The sequence below is a fragment of the Aethalodelphis obliquidens genome, unplaced genomic scaffold, assembly GCF_003676395.1.
Source record: "Aethalodelphis obliquidens isolate GAN/ISIS:26980383/991018 unplaced genomic scaffold, ASM367639v1 scaffold32, whole genome shotgun sequence".
NCBI classification, from domain to species: domain Eukaryota; kingdom Metazoa; phylum Chordata; class Mammalia; order Artiodactyla; family Delphinidae; genus Aethalodelphis; species Aethalodelphis obliquidens.
Window position 1 is genome coordinate 2,744,672 of NW_020837976.1, and position 18,103 is coordinate 2,762,774.

The 18,103-nt window shown below is 46.5% G+C and overlaps 1 long non-coding RNA gene across 1 annotated transcript in view; it reads right to left on the minus strand.

Annotated features, from left to right (window-relative positions):
* LOC113631295 (uncharacterized) overlaps nt 1–18,103 on the minus strand; it is a 95,381-nt gene that overhangs the window by 26,259 nt on the left and 51,019 nt on the right. Inside the window, exon 4 of the long non-coding RNA XR_003437251.1 lies at nt 10,289–10,368. This is a non-coding gene — a long non-coding RNA (uncharacterized LOC113631295). The remainder of the gene's footprint in view (nt 1–10,288; nt 10,369–18,103) is intronic.

The following is an 18,103-nucleotide window of genomic DNA, read 5'->3' on the forward strand; positions in this document are numbered from 1 at the left end:
TGTCATGAGACTCAATCAGACTTCTTGCAGAAGGTGAGGCCCAGGTCCCGAGGGGCCCTCCCTAAACACCCACCAGGGGCTCTGCAGCTCGTGGCCACTGGGGGAATGGGACAGGCATCTAGTCAAAGCTCAGTCGTTCCCACTGCCTCCCCTCTTCCCTGCCCCTCCTGAGACCTAGGGGCAGAGTTTTGTACCCCACCCCAGCTTCCAATCTGGTGGGAGATCCTGGCAGTGAGAGAGCTGTGGTGCAGATGCTCTGGTCCTTTGATGCCAGACCCTGAGGTGTCTAAGACCCCACCTGTTAAATGAAAGGTAAGAGAATCTTAAACATCAGTATATCTTCTGATCACTTGCAAATTGTCTCCTTTCCCCTCCCTCTTACTCTGACAGACAGGAGACTGTCTGAGGTACCTCAAAGCGTCTTTCACTTTAAACAGTGAGAAATAATTAAAAGAAGGGACAAAGATGTCAGATTCCAATTAATCTAACCGCTGATGACTTTTGGAGCCTGCGAATCAGGCATCGACTTCTCTGTCTACTAGTTGCATGACTTTGCAAACGTTGCTTGGTATCTCTTAGCTGTGGTTCCCTCGTTTGTAGTGGAAATGATGCTTACACTGTAAGGTCAATGTAAGGAGTAAGTGACATTTTATGTAAAAGAGTGATATGCAAATTAGCGGGGTTTATTTTGGCTTGTTTTTGTGCCCTTTGATTGCTCCCCTCTCCAATGCCCCCTATCTTAGTCCTCTCTCTAAAAATAGTCACTATTAGCAATATACTATATATGCTTCCAGGCTTTTCTCCTAGGAGTTGCCCATAGAAAAGATATCTGTAAAACATAAGCGATGTATCTATTGTTTCACTTAACAATACGGCTTAGACAATTTTTTATGTCAGTACGATTAGGTCCACCTCATTTTAGAAAATTGCAGCATGGTCTTCCATAAAAGGGGTGCACAATCTTTTATTTAGCCATTCCTCCTTTTATGAATATTTCTGTTGTTTTGAATTTTTCACTGTTATAAATAACATTACAACGAAGAAGATCCTTGTACTTGCTTCCTTCAGAACATGGTTTAAGTTTCTCTCTGGGGTAGCTATTAACAGTAGAACTTTGGGGTGATGGGTTATAAAAAGTGACCTCTTAAGTGGCTGTACTCACACCCATATTCCCTCCAGCTGTGTATGAGTATACTGAACGAATTTGAATTTCCTCCATTGAAGTGAGGTTGGCACAACATTGTAAAGCAATTATACTCCAATATAGATGTTTAAAAAAATATATTCACTATCTAATGTACAGTTGAAGGAGAAAAAATAAAAAGATGTCCAACTGTAAAAAAAAAAAAAAGTGAGGTTGAGCACCAGTTTACATAAATGTTGACCATTTTTATTATTTCTTCTGTGAATTACCAGTTTATATACCCTTGGCCCATTTTTCAATTAGATCTTTTTTCTTTCTTTAAATGATGTGTTAATTCTAATCCTTTGTTTTTAGTTGTTGTTCGTCAAAACTAGAGTTCTATACAGACCATTGTTATCATTATTCAGCAATGATTTCCTCAAAGACAGAGATGCATTTTGTTTATCTTTTAACCACAGCATCAGCAAAGAGCCTCACCCAGAACTGCCCTCCATGAATGTTAGTGGACTGAATTATTGAAAAAGCCGCTTCTGTCGGTCAGAAATCATACTAGTTGTTTTGACGATCATGTAAAAGGGGAATTGGTTAAGCAGGTTTTGAAGTGCAAAAAGGTCAGGCAAGAACACGAGGTCGCACAGATATACTCACTGCAGGAAGCAGCTTCCACCCTGGGGTGGGCGTTAGTAGAACCTGGAGCCAGAGGAGGGGCCGGGCTGGTGCTGGTGTTTGTGAAGCGAGGGCCGGGGTGGGAAACCTGGAAACTGGAACTTCAGGCTTCTAGAATCAACTGTGGCGGCCAAGGTGGAGACTGCTTGGGTGATAAGCAGTACAGGAAATGGGCAGAGCCGCCCTCTAGCGCCCCCTTTGGCAGGGCTGAGTACAGCAGAGGTTGAGCTGACAGCTTAGTAACTGGAATAACTCTTAAATCAGGAGACTTTTGTCTATGGGTGAAGATGCCCAGGGCTATGCTTTGATGACTTCCTCCCTCTTTTTACATTGCCTGAGAGTGCTCAAAGGAAATGTGAGTGTGGCACGTGAGCATCACAAGGGTCTGAGGCACTCGGAGCCCTGCCTGGACGAGGCCACCCTCATCCAGCGCAGGGAATCACACGCACATCCACACGGAGAAATCCACTCTCACACCTCGGGCCAGCGCAGGAGGAAATGGGAGAGCGCACTGGCTGTGGCTCAGACCTCACAGCCGGGACCCTGGGGGGAAGATACAGAGAGGCCCTTTACGTCTGTAGGAGGCACGCACATCCCGCTGGTGATCTGACCCGATTCCCAGGGCAAATGTCGGACGCTGGCCTCAGATGATTTAATGACAAGGAGAAATGGAGAACTTTCAGTGATTTCTTACACCCCTGCCTACCCCTTCTCCAAAGAAACACTGATTATGCTGAGGCTGGGAGAAGACTTTCTTGTTAGTAAGACATTAACTCCCTGGCTCAAACCTGAGATCTGTGTTTTCCTTTTTAAGTCAGAATCTAAATAAATGCAAGTGTTCTTTCCTGCATGCCTCTTCGGCTGACGTGGAACAGTTATCGCCGACCTATCGCACTGCTGCAGACAGGTAGATAACAGATTGCCACGTGGCTCAGGCAAGGAGGATACATTTCTACTACTCCAGGAAGAGTAACCATCTGCAGACACAGCTCTGATTCCCCCAGAAGGAAGTCAAGAACAGACGGAGTAGAGGCTATACTAACTTCTCATCTTAGCCGCCATGCCCTTCCAAATGCTTTGCATCTCTCTCTCATGCCAAGGCAGGTAGCACTGTTCAGCACTGTCACCAACAGAATCCACCCTGGGGGTTATAGTAAAGGACAGTGCTGACTTCTGCTCCCACCCCGCTTCTACCTCTTTGCAACAGGTAGTGTCCCCTCAGACCTCTGGAGAGTATGATGTGCTTTCCTGCTGGCCCCTGGCTACATGGCACCCTGACCCCCACCCCAGCCCCACCCTGCGGTCAGGTCCTCTCTTCCTGGGCAGCGTTTTGTGCTCCAGACCATTCTCTCACTCCATCCTCCTAGTGAACCCTAACCAGTTTCCTATCTCAGTCTACTAGGTCTCTGTCCTCTGTTTCCCAAGGGCTTGACTGGTTATCTCAAAAGGCAGGGATGGGAGGGAGTGCTGTAATTCAATGCACAACAGAAATTGGAGGTGGAGCCTTTCTTCAGACCATGGGCGTGACCTACGTTAAGTGTTAGCTACAGTGAATTCCACCAAATTCTGTGGACCCCCATGACAAACCAGCACCTCCACTACTCCCTGAGTGCAAATGGGGAGTGGATCGTTGATGAGCATTGTGTTACAGCAGCTGGGAGAGGTAGCACGGGGAATACCTACAGGCACTGTCAATTACAACGGAAGCTAATGAGACTCAACAAAGAATGCGGAAGATCAGCCACCTGCATGCAGAAGCAGCGCACTTCAGAGCTGTAAACGCAGGCCAGCAGCTCTGCCAAATACAGTCGGGAGACAAGAGCACCTCTCCAGCAGATCAAGAGAAGGAGATGTCTTTAGAGTTTGGGCCCGGTGCATCCTGAGGACAGGAATTTTTTTTTTTTTTTTTTTTTTTTGGTGGTACGCGGGCCTCTCACTGTTGTGACCTCTCCCGTTGTGGAGCACAGGCTCCGGATGCGCAGGCTCAGTGGCCATGGCTCACGGGCCCAGCCGCTCTGCGGCATGTGGAATCCTCCCGGACCGGGGCATGAACCCGCGACCCCTGCATCGGCAGGCGAACTCTCAACCACTGCGCCACCAGGGAAGCCCAGGAACTTTTTTTAAATGACCTATTTTATCACATCATGACTGACTGCCTGTTAGAAGGATGGTGCTCTGTATGAATTCTAGAACTGGGAGAGGAAGCCAAAGAGTAACTACTGGTCGGTGTTTATCCTGTGCTGCAAATACTGTTTGACAGGTCACTGGGTCAAATAAAAGCCAACATTTACAGGACACTTACTATATGTGCCAGGCCAGAGGTAAGTAAGCTTTATGTCCACGCTCTCATTTAATCCTCACAAGCACATGATGAGGTAGGTTTATCCATCAGCCTTTTGCGAGTTTGATTACTGGGGATCAGTCTCCCAAAGCCTGATTTGCTCTTGGGGATCTGATGATACTGAGTATCTGAACTTGCAAAGCTAAGAGTTGGGATCGTGGTGACTCTGCTAACATACAGCCACCCTGAGGGTGCCAGGCTGAAACAGATGGCTTGACTCTCTTAAATTTCTTGGTTACCAAAGAGATCACCTGTTCCACCCCTCGGTTGACCTGGGCAGCTAATCAAAGTCGTGCTTTCCTTGCAAGATGTGAGGCTCCAAATGTGCAAAACCCAGGTTGGAACAGAGACGTGATACATGGAGTTCAAACACGACAGTCTCTGCAGAAACTCAAACTGTTTCCATCATACACGTGTTACTTTCATGCTTTATTTTCAGAAATAGAAACATAATGCATTCCACCAGAGACAGGTGACATGTCTCAAACAGCTTGCAAGGGACAAAAGTGGGTGTGGGGTGGAGAATGCATTGGCAAAGATTCTAACTGCCCAGGAAAGGAGAGGAATCCCCTCTCCCCGCACCCCCAAAAAAACCGGCATTTTGATGGAAGATTTGAAACTTGAACCATTGATAGTATAATCTTACTACAAAGTGTAAATATCTAAAAGGAGAGAATTATAATCATTCTGACATTATACAGCTTTCAGCCGAATTTCAGACTGAGCTGATGACTCCTGAGCTGATTGCCTGTGGCATGCGGAACACCCATCCACCGCCCTCACATAATCTAAACCAGCAGGGGCAGGAGGGGCTGGCGTGCTGTTATTGCACTAAGGTGAAAGTGGCTGGCAAAGCGGGTCTGGTTTGGTAAGTAAACACTTTATTGTAGCTCTCAAATGGAAAGCCAGGCCCGGCAATTTTCTTTGCTAGTAAAATATTCCTACCCTCTTCCAGATACCGATATTGATCTAAGAGGTATATGCTTATAGTAACAAAAGTATAATACGTGGGGATTGAAGATAAAACTTGTACATGGTACATACCTATGACCTGAAAGACAGTGACTGCCTCCAAATGTATACATCTGGATGAATGAATGGAGACCCCAGGATGCTGCATCGACATGGATATATTTTTAAACTATTAAATTCATATATATTTATAGTTCATTTATACATATTTAGTATATACATTTTTTAAATACTCCTTTTCCTTCCAATCCATGTCTCCTTGAAATTCATGAGGATGCAGTGTCCTGGGGTCCTCATTCATTCAACCCTCCCCTTTCTCCTCAGTCAGATAAGATTATAAACAATGAGCAGAGTATTCGTGGTATTTTAGTTTAAGGATATGGGGAGGGGTACAAAAGGGCATCTATTTCTAAGACTGTCTCCGCACACAGGGACAGAATCCTTCCAACAACTATTCCAACTGTCTCTTTCAATCAAACCAAGCCTGGTGATCTGTCCTCACCCCAGTGTGATTGGAACATCTAATCCTACCAGCTCTTCCTGGCTGTGTGGACAGAAAACATCGATCAGTCTGACCAAAAGCTACACCCAGAGTAATTCTGGGAATTTTCCTGTTGAAATTATTTTAAGAAGCAGGTTCAGAAGGTTGGCAATGGGGCTTCCCTGGTGGCACAGTGGTTGGGAGTCTGCCTACCGATGCAGGGGACACGGGTTCGTGCCCCGGTCTGGGAAGGTCCCACATGCCGCGGAGCGGCTGGGCCCGTGAACCATGGCCGCTGAGTCTGCGCGTCCGGAGCCTGTGCTCCGCAACGGGAGAGGCCACAGCAGTGAGGGGCCTGCGTACCGCAAAAAAAAAAAAAAAGAAGGTTGGCAATGACAAATTGAATGAAAGTTTGGATGAGTCTGTGGATCAGTGAAAACAATTTATAGGCAGAAAATGTTTTTTTTAATTTTACATTTTTTTAGATGTTTTTAATGATTATTAAAGTAATACAGCTCATTGCAGAAAATACAGCAAAGCACAAAGAAAAACAAGAAGAATCAACAATAACCCTCCTCCGACCTTGGCTGTGAACAGCTTTTTCAACCTAAAGCTAAATGAATCTGGAGCTAAATGAATCTTCCAGGATCGAGAAATGTCCTTAAGTGTTCTGGCATCTGCCCTTCACTCCAAGAGTTGCCCATCCACAGTCCCAAAACCCATGTTGACCCTTCCTGCGCCAGCCTTAGTCTTGGGCAGAATTGGTAGCCCCTGTAAAGTGAATGTCCAGGGTCCCCAAGGAGGCTTCTGCCCAGATATACTGTTTCAATCTGCTCCCCAGAACCAGAACTCAGGAAACAGCACTTGTTATTTCACAGTGAAATTTGGCTAAGTATATATACTCACTGCCTTACATTCATTCGCACTAAAATGTAAATAAGGTCTGTGTGATCTTTCTACAAGGAGAAAGGGGGATACCCCAGAACTAGGCATCTGAGTTAGGAAGCAGGATGCCATGAATGACATTCCTCATTCAGGAACGAGCCATTCTAATGTCAGGCAGCCCTTCTTGTTAGTGACTCTTTTAAAGCCTAAATGGATCCTGTCGTAACCTGAAACACGGCCATTCTTAGAACAAAAGCCACCTAAGGGGGCTTGTCTTCCAGTGAATTGCGCTATGGTACCTCCATCACCTGGGAGAGCTGGCCTGGCACACAAAAGTCAAATCACAGACATCATTTCTTTTCTACCTTCTTCTCCGTTGAAAATAGCCTCTTTGTCTCACGTTTCCTAACTGTTCAAATGAATTCAAAATACGAGGGAGCCCTATCAGGCCAAGCTGTCCAGTTTCACATGAGAATTTCTCATCTTTCCAAAGCTCACAGGCTTCTCAGTTTGTTTTCATGTTTGAATTAGACATGGTTGTGGGGTCATTGAACCCCAAATTAATTAAAGCCCTTAAATTATCTTTGAGAAAGAGTCATCGTGTGTATTTATTAAATAAAATTATCTAGTGTCTTCTTTCAGATGCTTTTACAATGAACAAATTCCCTTGTTTCCTGGGAATTCTTTGATGTTCCAAAAGCTTCTGGCAAATTTTACATGAGACGTTTCTAGGTTCTTCTTCCCTAGAAACAGGAAGTTGACAAAAAGCTCCAAACATTTATTTTAGTTCCCAAAATTGGGATGGGAGATGTCCAATAGGTTCTAAAAATAGTAAAAAGCCCTTCAACATGAATTTGGTCTTTACCAAAAGAGTCAACGGATTTAAATTTTGTCTGAAATTTGTCCAAAACCCACCTGGTTAGGTTTGGAGACATCTTCCCACTCAATATTCTTAGCCATGAAAATATTACACCTGGAAAATTGCTTTATTTCTGTTCCTTGATAGGATAAATCATTACAACAACAACAAACATTCTTGACAAAAAAAACTCACTGTCACTGAACCATCCTACCCTCTCTGTTATAACAGGAATTGGCACATTACTGTCCATGGGCCATATGCGCCTGGTTGCCTGTTTCGTTTTTTGGGTTTTTTTAAATAATTTGTTGAGGTGAAATTCAAATAACAGAAAATTAACTGTTTTAAAGGAAACAATGCAGAGCTAATTAGTACATTCACAGTGTTGCACAACCACCACCTCTACCTAGTTCCAAAACATTTCCAGCCTTCCAAAGCAAAATCCTGTACCCAGGGGCTTCCCTGTGTGGCGCAGTGGTTAAGAATCTTCCTGCCAGGGGCTTCCCTGGTGGTGCAGTGGTTGAGAATCCACCTGCCAATGCAGGGGACACGGGTTCGAGCCCCGGTCTAGGAAGATCCCACATGCCGCGGAGCAACTGGGCCCGTGAGCCACAACTACTGAGCCTGCGCGTCTGGAGCTTGTGCTCCGCAACAAGAGAGGCCACGATAGTGAGAGGCCCGTGCACCGCGATGAAGAGTGGCCCCCGCTTGCCACAGCTAGAGAAAGCCCTCGCACAGAAACGAAGACCCAACACAGCCATAAATAAATAAATTTAAATCATATGGGCTTCTAAGAAGACCTCTGGGAAAAAAAAAAAAAGAATCCGCCTGCCAATATAGGGGACATGGGTTCGAGCCCTGGTCCGGGAAGATCCCACGTGCCACGGAGCAACTAAGCCCGTGCGCCACAACTACTGAGCCTGTACTCTAGAGCCCACGAGCCACAACTACTGAAGCCCTCGCGCCTAGAGCCCGTGCTCCGCAACAAGAGAAGCCACCGCAATGAGAAGCCCACGCACTGCAACAAATAGTAGCCCCTGCTCGCTGCAACTAGAGAAAGCCAGCACACAGCAACGAAGACCCAACACAGTCAAAAAATAAATTAATTTAAAAAAAAAGTCCTGTACCCATTAAGCAATGTCTCCCCATTCCCTCCTCCCCCAGTGCTTGGCAACCACCAATCTGCGTTCTGTCTCTACTTATTTATTTATCATTTATGTGAAATCTCCAGATTTATTTATTCTGGAGGTTTCCTATAAATGAAATCACACAATATGTAGCCTTTGTGTCTGGCTTCTTTCATTTAGCATAACGGTTTGAAGGTTCATCCACACTGTGGCATGTGTCAGTACTTCATTCCTCTTTATGGCTGAATGATATTCTCTTGCATGTGTACACAAGGATTTGTTTACCCATTGACGGACATTTGGGCTATTTCCACCTTTTAGCTATTGTGCATAGTGCTGCTGTGAACCTATGTATATGTACTTGTTTGGGTCCCTGTTTTCAATTATTTTGAGTATATGTCTAGCAGTAGAATTGCTGGGTCATATGGTAATTCTATGTTTAACTTTTAGAAGAACTATCAAACTGTTTTCCACAGTGGCTACACCATTTTATTTACACTATTTTTATTTATATACACCATTTTAATTCCTGCCAGCAATGTATGAGTTCCAATTTCTCCACATCTTTGTCCACATCCTTGTTTTCGTTTTTTAAAAATTGTTATCGCCATCCTAGTGTCATCACCTGTTTTTGTGAATAAAGTTTTATTGAGACAGCCGTGCCAACTCATTTACTTGTCTATGGCTGCTTTTGCTACAATGGCAGAGGCTGTATGTCCCACAAACCTAAAATATTTACTATCTGGCCCTTTGAGAAAAAGTTTGCTGAACTCTATTTTAGAAGATTAGCCCTTTTTTTTCTTTGTCATTTTATTTCACAGCTCCCCAGAATAAGACCAAATAATACTGCTGTGGCCTTGGGTGAGTTAACTTATTTTCAGTCTTAAATTTCCTTATCTATAAAAAGATATGATAGGACTAGTTGATTTCCAAGTTCTCTTCTGGAATTTTATAATAATCTGATAAACTATGGTACTTCCAAAATGGGTAATTAATTTGCAGTTCATGCTTTCTTATGTAGTCTGTAACTTGCTCAGCTATCTTTTGGCTTAAACGAATGCGTGCCTCTGTTATCTCTTTGATCTATTCATTATACAAACAGGGAACAGCAGTCAATGCCTAGCTCACGGTTCTTTCTCTGTACCAAGTTGCAATGATGTGGTAGGGTTCTCTAGGAAGGTAGGAACAAACTATCAAGTGGAAATTCCTGGTTCCTCTAGTGAGGAGAGAAGAATCCTGTCAAAACTGAATGGTGTCGTTGGTGGTTGCTTAAATACACAGCTGTGCCCAATTTAAGACCAAGTCCTCTTTCTCCAGCTCCTCAAGCTGACGAGGATGGGGCAGGAAGAAAACAAAGAGAAAGAGAGGGAGTGGGGGAGAAAGAATAGGTTATTTAATAACACTTCACTAAAGGAATGCTGGGGGCTTCCCTGGTGGCGCAGTGGTTGAGAGTCCGCCTGCCGATGCAGGGGACACGGGTTCGTGCCCCGGTCCGGGAAGATCCCACATGCTGCGGAGCGGCTGTGCCCGTGAGCCATGGCCGCTGAGCCCGCGTGTCCGGAGCCTGTGCTCCGCAACGGGAGAGGCCACAGCAGTGAGGGGCCCGCGTACCGCAAAAAAAAAAAAAAGGAATGCTGAAGTTGAACACTTCATATTAATAACCTGTTCCCCGCGTGAGAAGGCTGGGAGACAGACAGAGCAAGCTACCTAAGCGGGCACCTTGACCTGAACACGTTCACCAAGAGCTGGATGTGGACGGGCCACCAATTTTCAAAATGGAGAAACAGAAGTGAAGGGCCTGGCCCGTACTCACCAGGGAAATTCACTGCAGAACATGGATGAGACCCTGGTGTCCTGACTCCAATCCAGGAAAAGGAGGAACGGGGGCAGCGTCTGCTCAGGAGAGGAAAGGAGATATTTTGACCCATCTGAGCGGTTGTAACTCGTCATGGTGAAAGGTACAGGGGGACATCCTGCTGGTTTGACCAGAATCAACGTTGCCTGCCACGATCAGGAAGGACCCACCTGTCCACAGGTAACTGTAAAACACACCTGGGCTCTCAGTCCCCGTGGGTCTCTAAGCTGGCCTGAGTGGAGCTGCACCACGGCCCGAGTACCGTGTTGCGGGTTACTCGTCACCTGGCTGAAGCCCCTGGTGAACAAAGTGCAAACACTCGGGAGAGGGCTCAGGAGGCTCATGTCCCTCCCTCCACACACACGGGAGGAATCGGCAGGTGTCCTGGGCCAAGCGCGGGCAGTGCCCCAGCTGGCTTGGTCTCACCCAGCAGACCCACTTCCGCCACCAGCAGGTTCCGCCTGTGTATCCCCTGCGGTCCCGCCAGTGCCCTTCAGAGTTGGGGTGAGGTGGCCAATACCTGATATGGGGCTGTCACTACTATTTTGGAACATCCTCAACCTCAGTGTCACCAGCAAAGCCCACTGGGGTGGGGGAGGGAGAATAAGATGGAATCTGGGTGATAAGGTCTAACCTCTTCCTTTGTGCTTCCTCTAGTTCCGCTTGCTCATGGGTAGGGGGGTGGGGCGCTCGTGCAGAGATGCTGCGCCCTGCACTGTGATCTGGAGTGTGAGCAGCACAGCTGTGCCCTTCCCTTGAGAACCTGCCCCCTCCCTGCTGACGAGATCCCTATACAGCAGCCCGGCCCACGGCCTGGGGGAGACCTTGTGCTCTAGATCGCAATCCTGCAGCTCTCCATTCTTTGATCAAAGAATAAAGCTTTCCTTTGCTTCTGAACCCAACTTGGTCTGGTTCTATTGGTGTGAAAGACACCGGGCAGAAGGACCCCTGCTGGGACCCAACTTGAAAGGGTTGGTAACAAAAGTCCATTTTTTCCTGCTTTATTAAGGTATGATTGATTGACAAAAATTGTATACATTCAGGTTGTATAATATGATTATTCTTTTTCTTTTTTAGGTGCACAATGGGGCTTAATGTATGTGTCCATCATGAAATGATTACCACGATCAAGTTCATTAACACATCCATCACCTCACATAGTACCATTGTTCTTCAAAGTTCATTTTCATTTTTAAAATCCAGGGTCACCTGTTTCCCATTCCATGCACCTTGAATCTCTTTCCGGTCCCACTCTGCTTCCTCCCCACACTTTGCAAAAGCTGTTCCTCTGTTAGAAGGTGCAGGTCCTATTCTTTGGCCAACCTCTACAAACCTCTCAAGATCCAAGTCGAATGCCACCTCCTCCAGGTAGCCTTCCCCATTCTTTCCTGTCTCACTTTTACCATAGCGTGGATTGTACTGGAACATGCTTCCCGTTACTTCTTCCTTCACAGCTAGTCTGAGTCTCTGGAGGACGAGCACTGGCTCTCTTACCTCTGCTTCGCTCCCTTTAGCTCTGAGCCAGCATGCAGCAGGCACTCCATAAATGAAAGGATGAAGAAATGCATGAATGAAATGCCTTCCTGCAAAGCTGAGCTCTGCCTGCTGCAGTTCCTCAGAAATCCCTTCCCTTGTAGCAGGGGAGCCTCTCCCTCTGAGAGCTCTGTCCCTGAGGCCCCCCTCACACACCGGATGCTCAGGGATTCAGCACACCTCCCTGCTGAGGCTCTGGGAGTGGACTCTTCTCATGGGTGCTCTTTTTTTTTTTTTTTTTTTTTCCCTGCGGTACGCGGGCCTCTCACTGTTGGGGCCTCTCCCGTTGCGGAGCACAGGCTCCGGACGCGCAGGCTCAGCGGCCATGGCTCACGGGCCCAGCCGCTCCGCGGCATGTGGGATCTTCCCGGACCGTGTCTCCTGCATCGGCAGGCGGACTCTCAACCACTGCGCCACCAGGGAAGCCTCATGGGTGCTTTTTGAAAGAGAGTATTGTCTCTGTTACACTGCTGGGCTGCTGTGAGCCTACGCTGTCCTCATCTGGCTTTTCCCACCTCCGTTAAATGGTCATCACCTGCTCAGTCTCTCAACTGGAAACGCTTGCATGATTCTTTCCCTGAGTTTTCACCCCCACCAGTCACCAAATCCTTATGATGCCGCCTCAGTCATTTCTCTTCAATTCTCCATCAATCGCCTGCTCTAGAGGAGGCCACGGATGAATTGGAAGGGTCTCCTAACTGCTCCCCCTGCACGAACCTATCCCCCCACAGCAGCATCTGAACATACTGCCTGAGGGAGTTTCTTCCAAACCAGTCCAACCGCATTGCTCTCCTCCTTAGTCCCCCCGACCCTGGCCCTGGGGATGGTCCAGGCCCCGGAGCACCCGGAGCACTGCACGTCCCTTCCGCGCAGCCTCATGTCCTCCCCAGGCAGCCTGTACCACGTGCAGCCCTGCGTGCTCACCAAGTCCTGGAAGCTCTGGGTCTTCTGTGACTCTGGCCTTTGCCTTTGTGGTGGTCTCTGTTTTGCCCTTCCTCGCACCCCTCCCTGGCTCAAAACCCGCTCTCTGTGTGGAGCGCCCCCCGGGCCTCCTGCAGCTGAGCCACCCCTCCTCCTTCCACTAGTGTCACCACTCGCCACTCTGCACGCCCCTGCAGTATGGCTCTGTCCCCGGTTACACATAAACTCCCAGAGGGCAGCGTCCTGCGTGCTACACTCACCTCAGGATCCCTAACAGCTCAGACCATGATTGGCCTTTAACATGAACATCTAAATCAGCTGGGTCCTTGGCCTTAGGCAGGCCTGACTGTTGTCAGAGGTTAAGGGAGCAAAGGGAGCAAAACAAACATATTGAATACCTGCCTTGTGCCAGCTAAGGGTCAGCCACGTATCTGCTAATTTTGCATGTGAAACAACATCATATCAAGCCCACCCCGACCTAGCATTGGTGATGGAAGCTGAGGGGGTGAGGGGAGAGTTGAATGATGGTAGCAGCTGGAAGGCAACGGAGGGCAGCAGCCAGTGATAAAGGGATACCCAGGCAACACTTGGTAGAATTACGGCACTCCTGGTCCTGTCTGCTGTGTAGCAGTCACCAAGCAGGAGCCCTGTCTCACTCTGGAAGGGCACATTAGTGTCCCCTTCCTGGCTGACCCCTTGTGAGAGCATCATGGTATAATGGAAGGGGCAGGGGCTTCAGAGCCACGGAGACCTGGGCTCAAATCCCAGCTCAGCTATTGCTAGCTGTGTGATCTCAAGCAAATTACTTAACCTCTCTGATCTTCAGACTCCTCTCCCAAAAAACAGAAATTAAAAAAAAATTATCACAGTATTATTTATTCCTAGAACAAATATTGTTCTGAGTCCTCATTTGTATCATCTCTGATCTAGTCAGTGGGAATACAGAATTTTCCAATATAATACATACTTAAATATTAGTTTCTTTGCCCTCTGCTATTTATTCCCCAGTCAGAAGCACAGAATCCTTAGAGAAATCCCCTCCATTCTTTCTTTCCTCCAGTGCACATTATTCCATCCTCCAAGTAAAGATCATCTGATGATAATAGTAACACCCAACGCTTATGAGGTACTTCCTATGAGCTAGGCATTATTGAAAGTACTTACATTTACTAACCTAATGCTCACAACACAGATTGGTTTTACAAGTAAGAAAACAAAAGGCACAGAGAAGCTAAGGAATTTGTCAAGGTCACACAGCTAGTGAATGATGGAGCTGGGATTTGAACCTGGGCACCCCAGTTCAAGTCCACAGCCTGAGCCAATACACTAGAGATTAGACATTTCAGCCCCTCTGGATGACAGTGTCTTCAGAGCTGTCTTTCTTCCCCATCCCTTCTTTTCTTTTCTCTTTTCCTCTGTTCCTCTCAACTGAAGAAACCGAAGGTCACTTTGGACAGGGTTAGATGACATGCTCAAAGTTACACAACTCCTTGCGGCATTTATCCTGACTCCCGTTCCTGTGCCCTTCCTATGACACTGTGCAACACTAGACAATCAGTATGAAGGCAAATGGCTGAAATTAATGACCATTTTGAGTAAATAACTTATATGACTTTATCCTCCCAGTTAAAACAATCATTTGCAGGGTATCAAATCTGATGGTAAAAAATATATATATTTCCATTAGATGGCATTATGTTTCTTTTACTTTAATACCGATCTGAAAAGCATGCTTTGTTTTTGCTAGCGTTGTTTGAATTTCTGCCCCCATAAATATTTGCACTGTTGCCTTAGTTTTAATTAGTTTCTGGTGTTTTCCTTGGACTGGTTTTACGATGGGATGGGAGTGGAGTATTTACAGTCTGACCTGCCATCTGTGAAGCTTTGCATCCCCAAACCACCGTAGCCACAGCTCAGAGATGACACCGACGTACAGTCAAAACAAGCCAGGGGTATTCGTGAGCAAGGCAGTGCCGTGTCTCAGCTGCTAAGTGACCCTGAGACACCCAGAGGCAGCCATGACATAGGGACACTACAAACAAGCCTCCCCCGAATCTTCCAGAACTTTGCCCTTGAACTGACTCAAGGTCACCACAATCCAGAAGCTAATTCCAGGAAGAATTTGTTCTTGGGTCAAGGGGGTACTGAACCCAGAGGAGATAAGAGGCTGAATAGATGCCATTGAGAAACTGGGGCAGAAGCCTACAGAGGCTGGTGTAGGTGATACATGAGACATCGTAGGAAGAACACTATTTGCAGATAGAAGAATTTCCCAGCTTATCTGTGTGAGTCGATGAACTCCTCTGAGTTTCGATTTCCTCATTTGTAAAATGGGGGTAATAATACTCATCTTGCTGATCACCTAGGGATCATATGAGGAAATTAGGTGAGTGAGATCAATCTGAAAACTGTAAAGTGCTCTAGAAATATGATGAATTGTATTATTGCTGTTCTGTAATGTATATGTAAAGGAAGTGGAGTTTCACTGGAAGAACATATACAACAATGATTTCCACTTAAATGCACCAGAAACAATGATGCAATTCATTATGAGACTTCTACTGCATTTTTAAACCCAGGCGAAGCTTTGCAAGCATAAGATAACAAGAACACAGCAAGGTAGTGTTAGACGGGGACTTGGCATCTGCACAGGCCCTGAGTGTTCCAGACACATGGAGGAGGGTGAGGCAGGTGAAATGTACAGCCTGGGAAGGGCTGGCTCCCCCATGTGCACAAGGGGGACCTGGGACAGTCACTGGGCCACTGCTCCAGCTTACCTGCCAAGGCAAACGTCAGAGACTGCTACAGGCTGAACTGTGTCCCCTAGCTGCCTGTGTTGAAGCCCTAATACCAAAGGTGACAGCATTTGGATATAAGGCCTTTAGGAGGTAATTAAGGTTAAATAAGGGCATAAGGGTGGGGCCCTAATCCAATAGGATTGGTTGCCTTGTACAAAGAAGAGATCTCTCTTTCTCTTCCTCTCTCTCTCTCTCTCTCTCCCCTCTCCTTCAGATGAAAGGCTACATGAGGACAAAGTAGCCACCTGCAAGCCAGGAAGAGAGGTCTCACCAGAAACCAAACCCTGCTGGCACCTTGATCTTCAACTTTGCAGCCTCTAGAACTGTGAAAAAATAAATTTCTCTTGTTTAAGCCACCCAGTCTGTAATATTTTGTTAGGCAGCCCTAGGAAACTAAGACAGTGACAATATCTTTATTTTCATTTTACAACTAAAAAGAAAATCAAGTTTTCTTTGAGATATATTAATCTCTGCCACTTCTACCCACATACCCAATGAAAATGAAGAAAAAATCCAATGGAAAAGTCTTACTGGGTACCATTTTGTCTTAAGATAACAGACTGGAGAAAAAGTGTAATTTCAAGGTAAATTCTATCCATCAATTCTTATCAGAATCCATCTGCTCTTTTAAGAGTTCACTAAATCATCGGATGTCAGGGTTGCAAAGATCTTAAGTGTTACTGTCTAGTCATCCACCAAAGTTTTGATTTCAGTCCTCTAGTGGAGAGGCTAACATGTTGGATTTTGACCACCTGAGACCATATCCTGGCTCTTGCATTCCTTGTCTGTGGAAATCTAAGAAACTTAAAACATCTCCAAATTCCAGTTTCCTCATCTATAAGATGGAAATAATAACAATAACACATCTACCTTGGGCTTCTTGTAAAGAGGAAATGAAATAACCTACCCCCGTGTAGTGTCTGGCAGCTAGTAAGTGCCCAGTTAATGTTAACTATTACTATCTATCTTAGAAAAGTTAGATAGAAAATATGAAATACTCTGCAATCAAATTAAAGCCAGACCTCCCATCTGGGAGTCACCCCTGGCACTCTATACCCACTCAGTAGCCAGCTATTGATCTGTAAAGTCAGTTACGTATTTATCAGTTAGAGTGAGGGGAAGGAAAGGTATTAGAGAATGACAATAAAATAAAATCCATTTAAGGAAATCCAATTCAGTAAATCCTTAAGACAAGTGGAGCCACTGTGCACATGGCACAGAAAGGTATTATTTCTGCAAATACCGCCCCTTCAAACACTTCGCTCCTATGGTGTTTGAAGGGGATGTCAACATGGGGCAGGCCCCTCCCCAGATTGGAGTATGGGTGACCCTGGGGGATGCAGGGGACACCAAAGGCCACAGGAAACAGATATGGCCCAGCTTCCTGGAGCCCCGATTGAATGAAGCAGAATGCAAACGTTTGCATGATTTTTTAAAGACAAAATATGGTACTTCCAAGCACTTTCTGGCATGCCTTATTCCGTTTCCAGCCATGCCTCCAGTTGGGCAGGGGCTGTGAACTCTGCTCTGCCAGGGGGCTCTGGGGTAAAAGAAGAGCCCAGACCAGGAGGCTGCTCCCCCGCAGGCCACTGCCTCCCTGGATTATCCCAGCAGCCTCCTCCTTTCCAGCACCGTGATCTTCACAAGCCCAGCGGGCACAGCCCATCCTCCCAGAGGAAATACCTTCAACACGGCCCTCTGGCCTACGGGGTGAAGTCCACGTTTCTTTAACTTGGTACAAGACCCCTCACAGCCTGACTCCCGAAAGCCTTGCAAGCCTATGATGTCCGCTCGCACCTGCGACCCCCGTGCCCCGCCCTGCCTTCCCGGTGCCCCCTCCCCCAACAGCTCTGCGATCTCATTCAAAGGCCCCTCCTGTGCGATGCTTTCTCTACTCTCCCCTCCTCCCCGCCGCCACGGTGCTCAGAACGCGGAGCACATGCTAAATACCGTCTATTTAACCACCAGTGTTAACTGGCACTTAAATTAGGATTTAACTGGCTGTCTGTACTGCTGACTACAGTTTTGTTCTCCTTCGCTTTTCTAATTTGCAGAGAAATTGTCTGCACGAAGTCGAGCTGCTCTTTTGAAATGAAATCTCAGCAGATTTTCTTATTTCCAGACAAAATTAAAACAGGAAGTGAGAATCCAAAGTGTGCTCTACTGTGACAAAAGTCACATTACGAAACCAAAGTGTCCTCATCTCCAGTCTCCCCAGGGGCAGAATACGTTCCAGGGCTCCCAGCTGAGACTCCCATGAAATTCACTTCAAGAGGTTCTCGGAGGCCCTTATTTCACTCCAAGGCCTGGGCGAAACGTCTCAGGGTTTAGAATGCCAAAGAAAGCCCCTCTAGACTTGCAGTCAGATCGTGGGAAGACAGGGGCTGCAGAGAGCCAGGCTGGGGGCCAGCTGAAGCTTAGAAGACACAAAAGTGTTTCTTTCATTAAAAAAAAAAAATCTTTTGTGGAGGAAGTCCTGTGTCCCCAAGCAAGTTCTGACTTCACTAAAACAGCTGAGCTA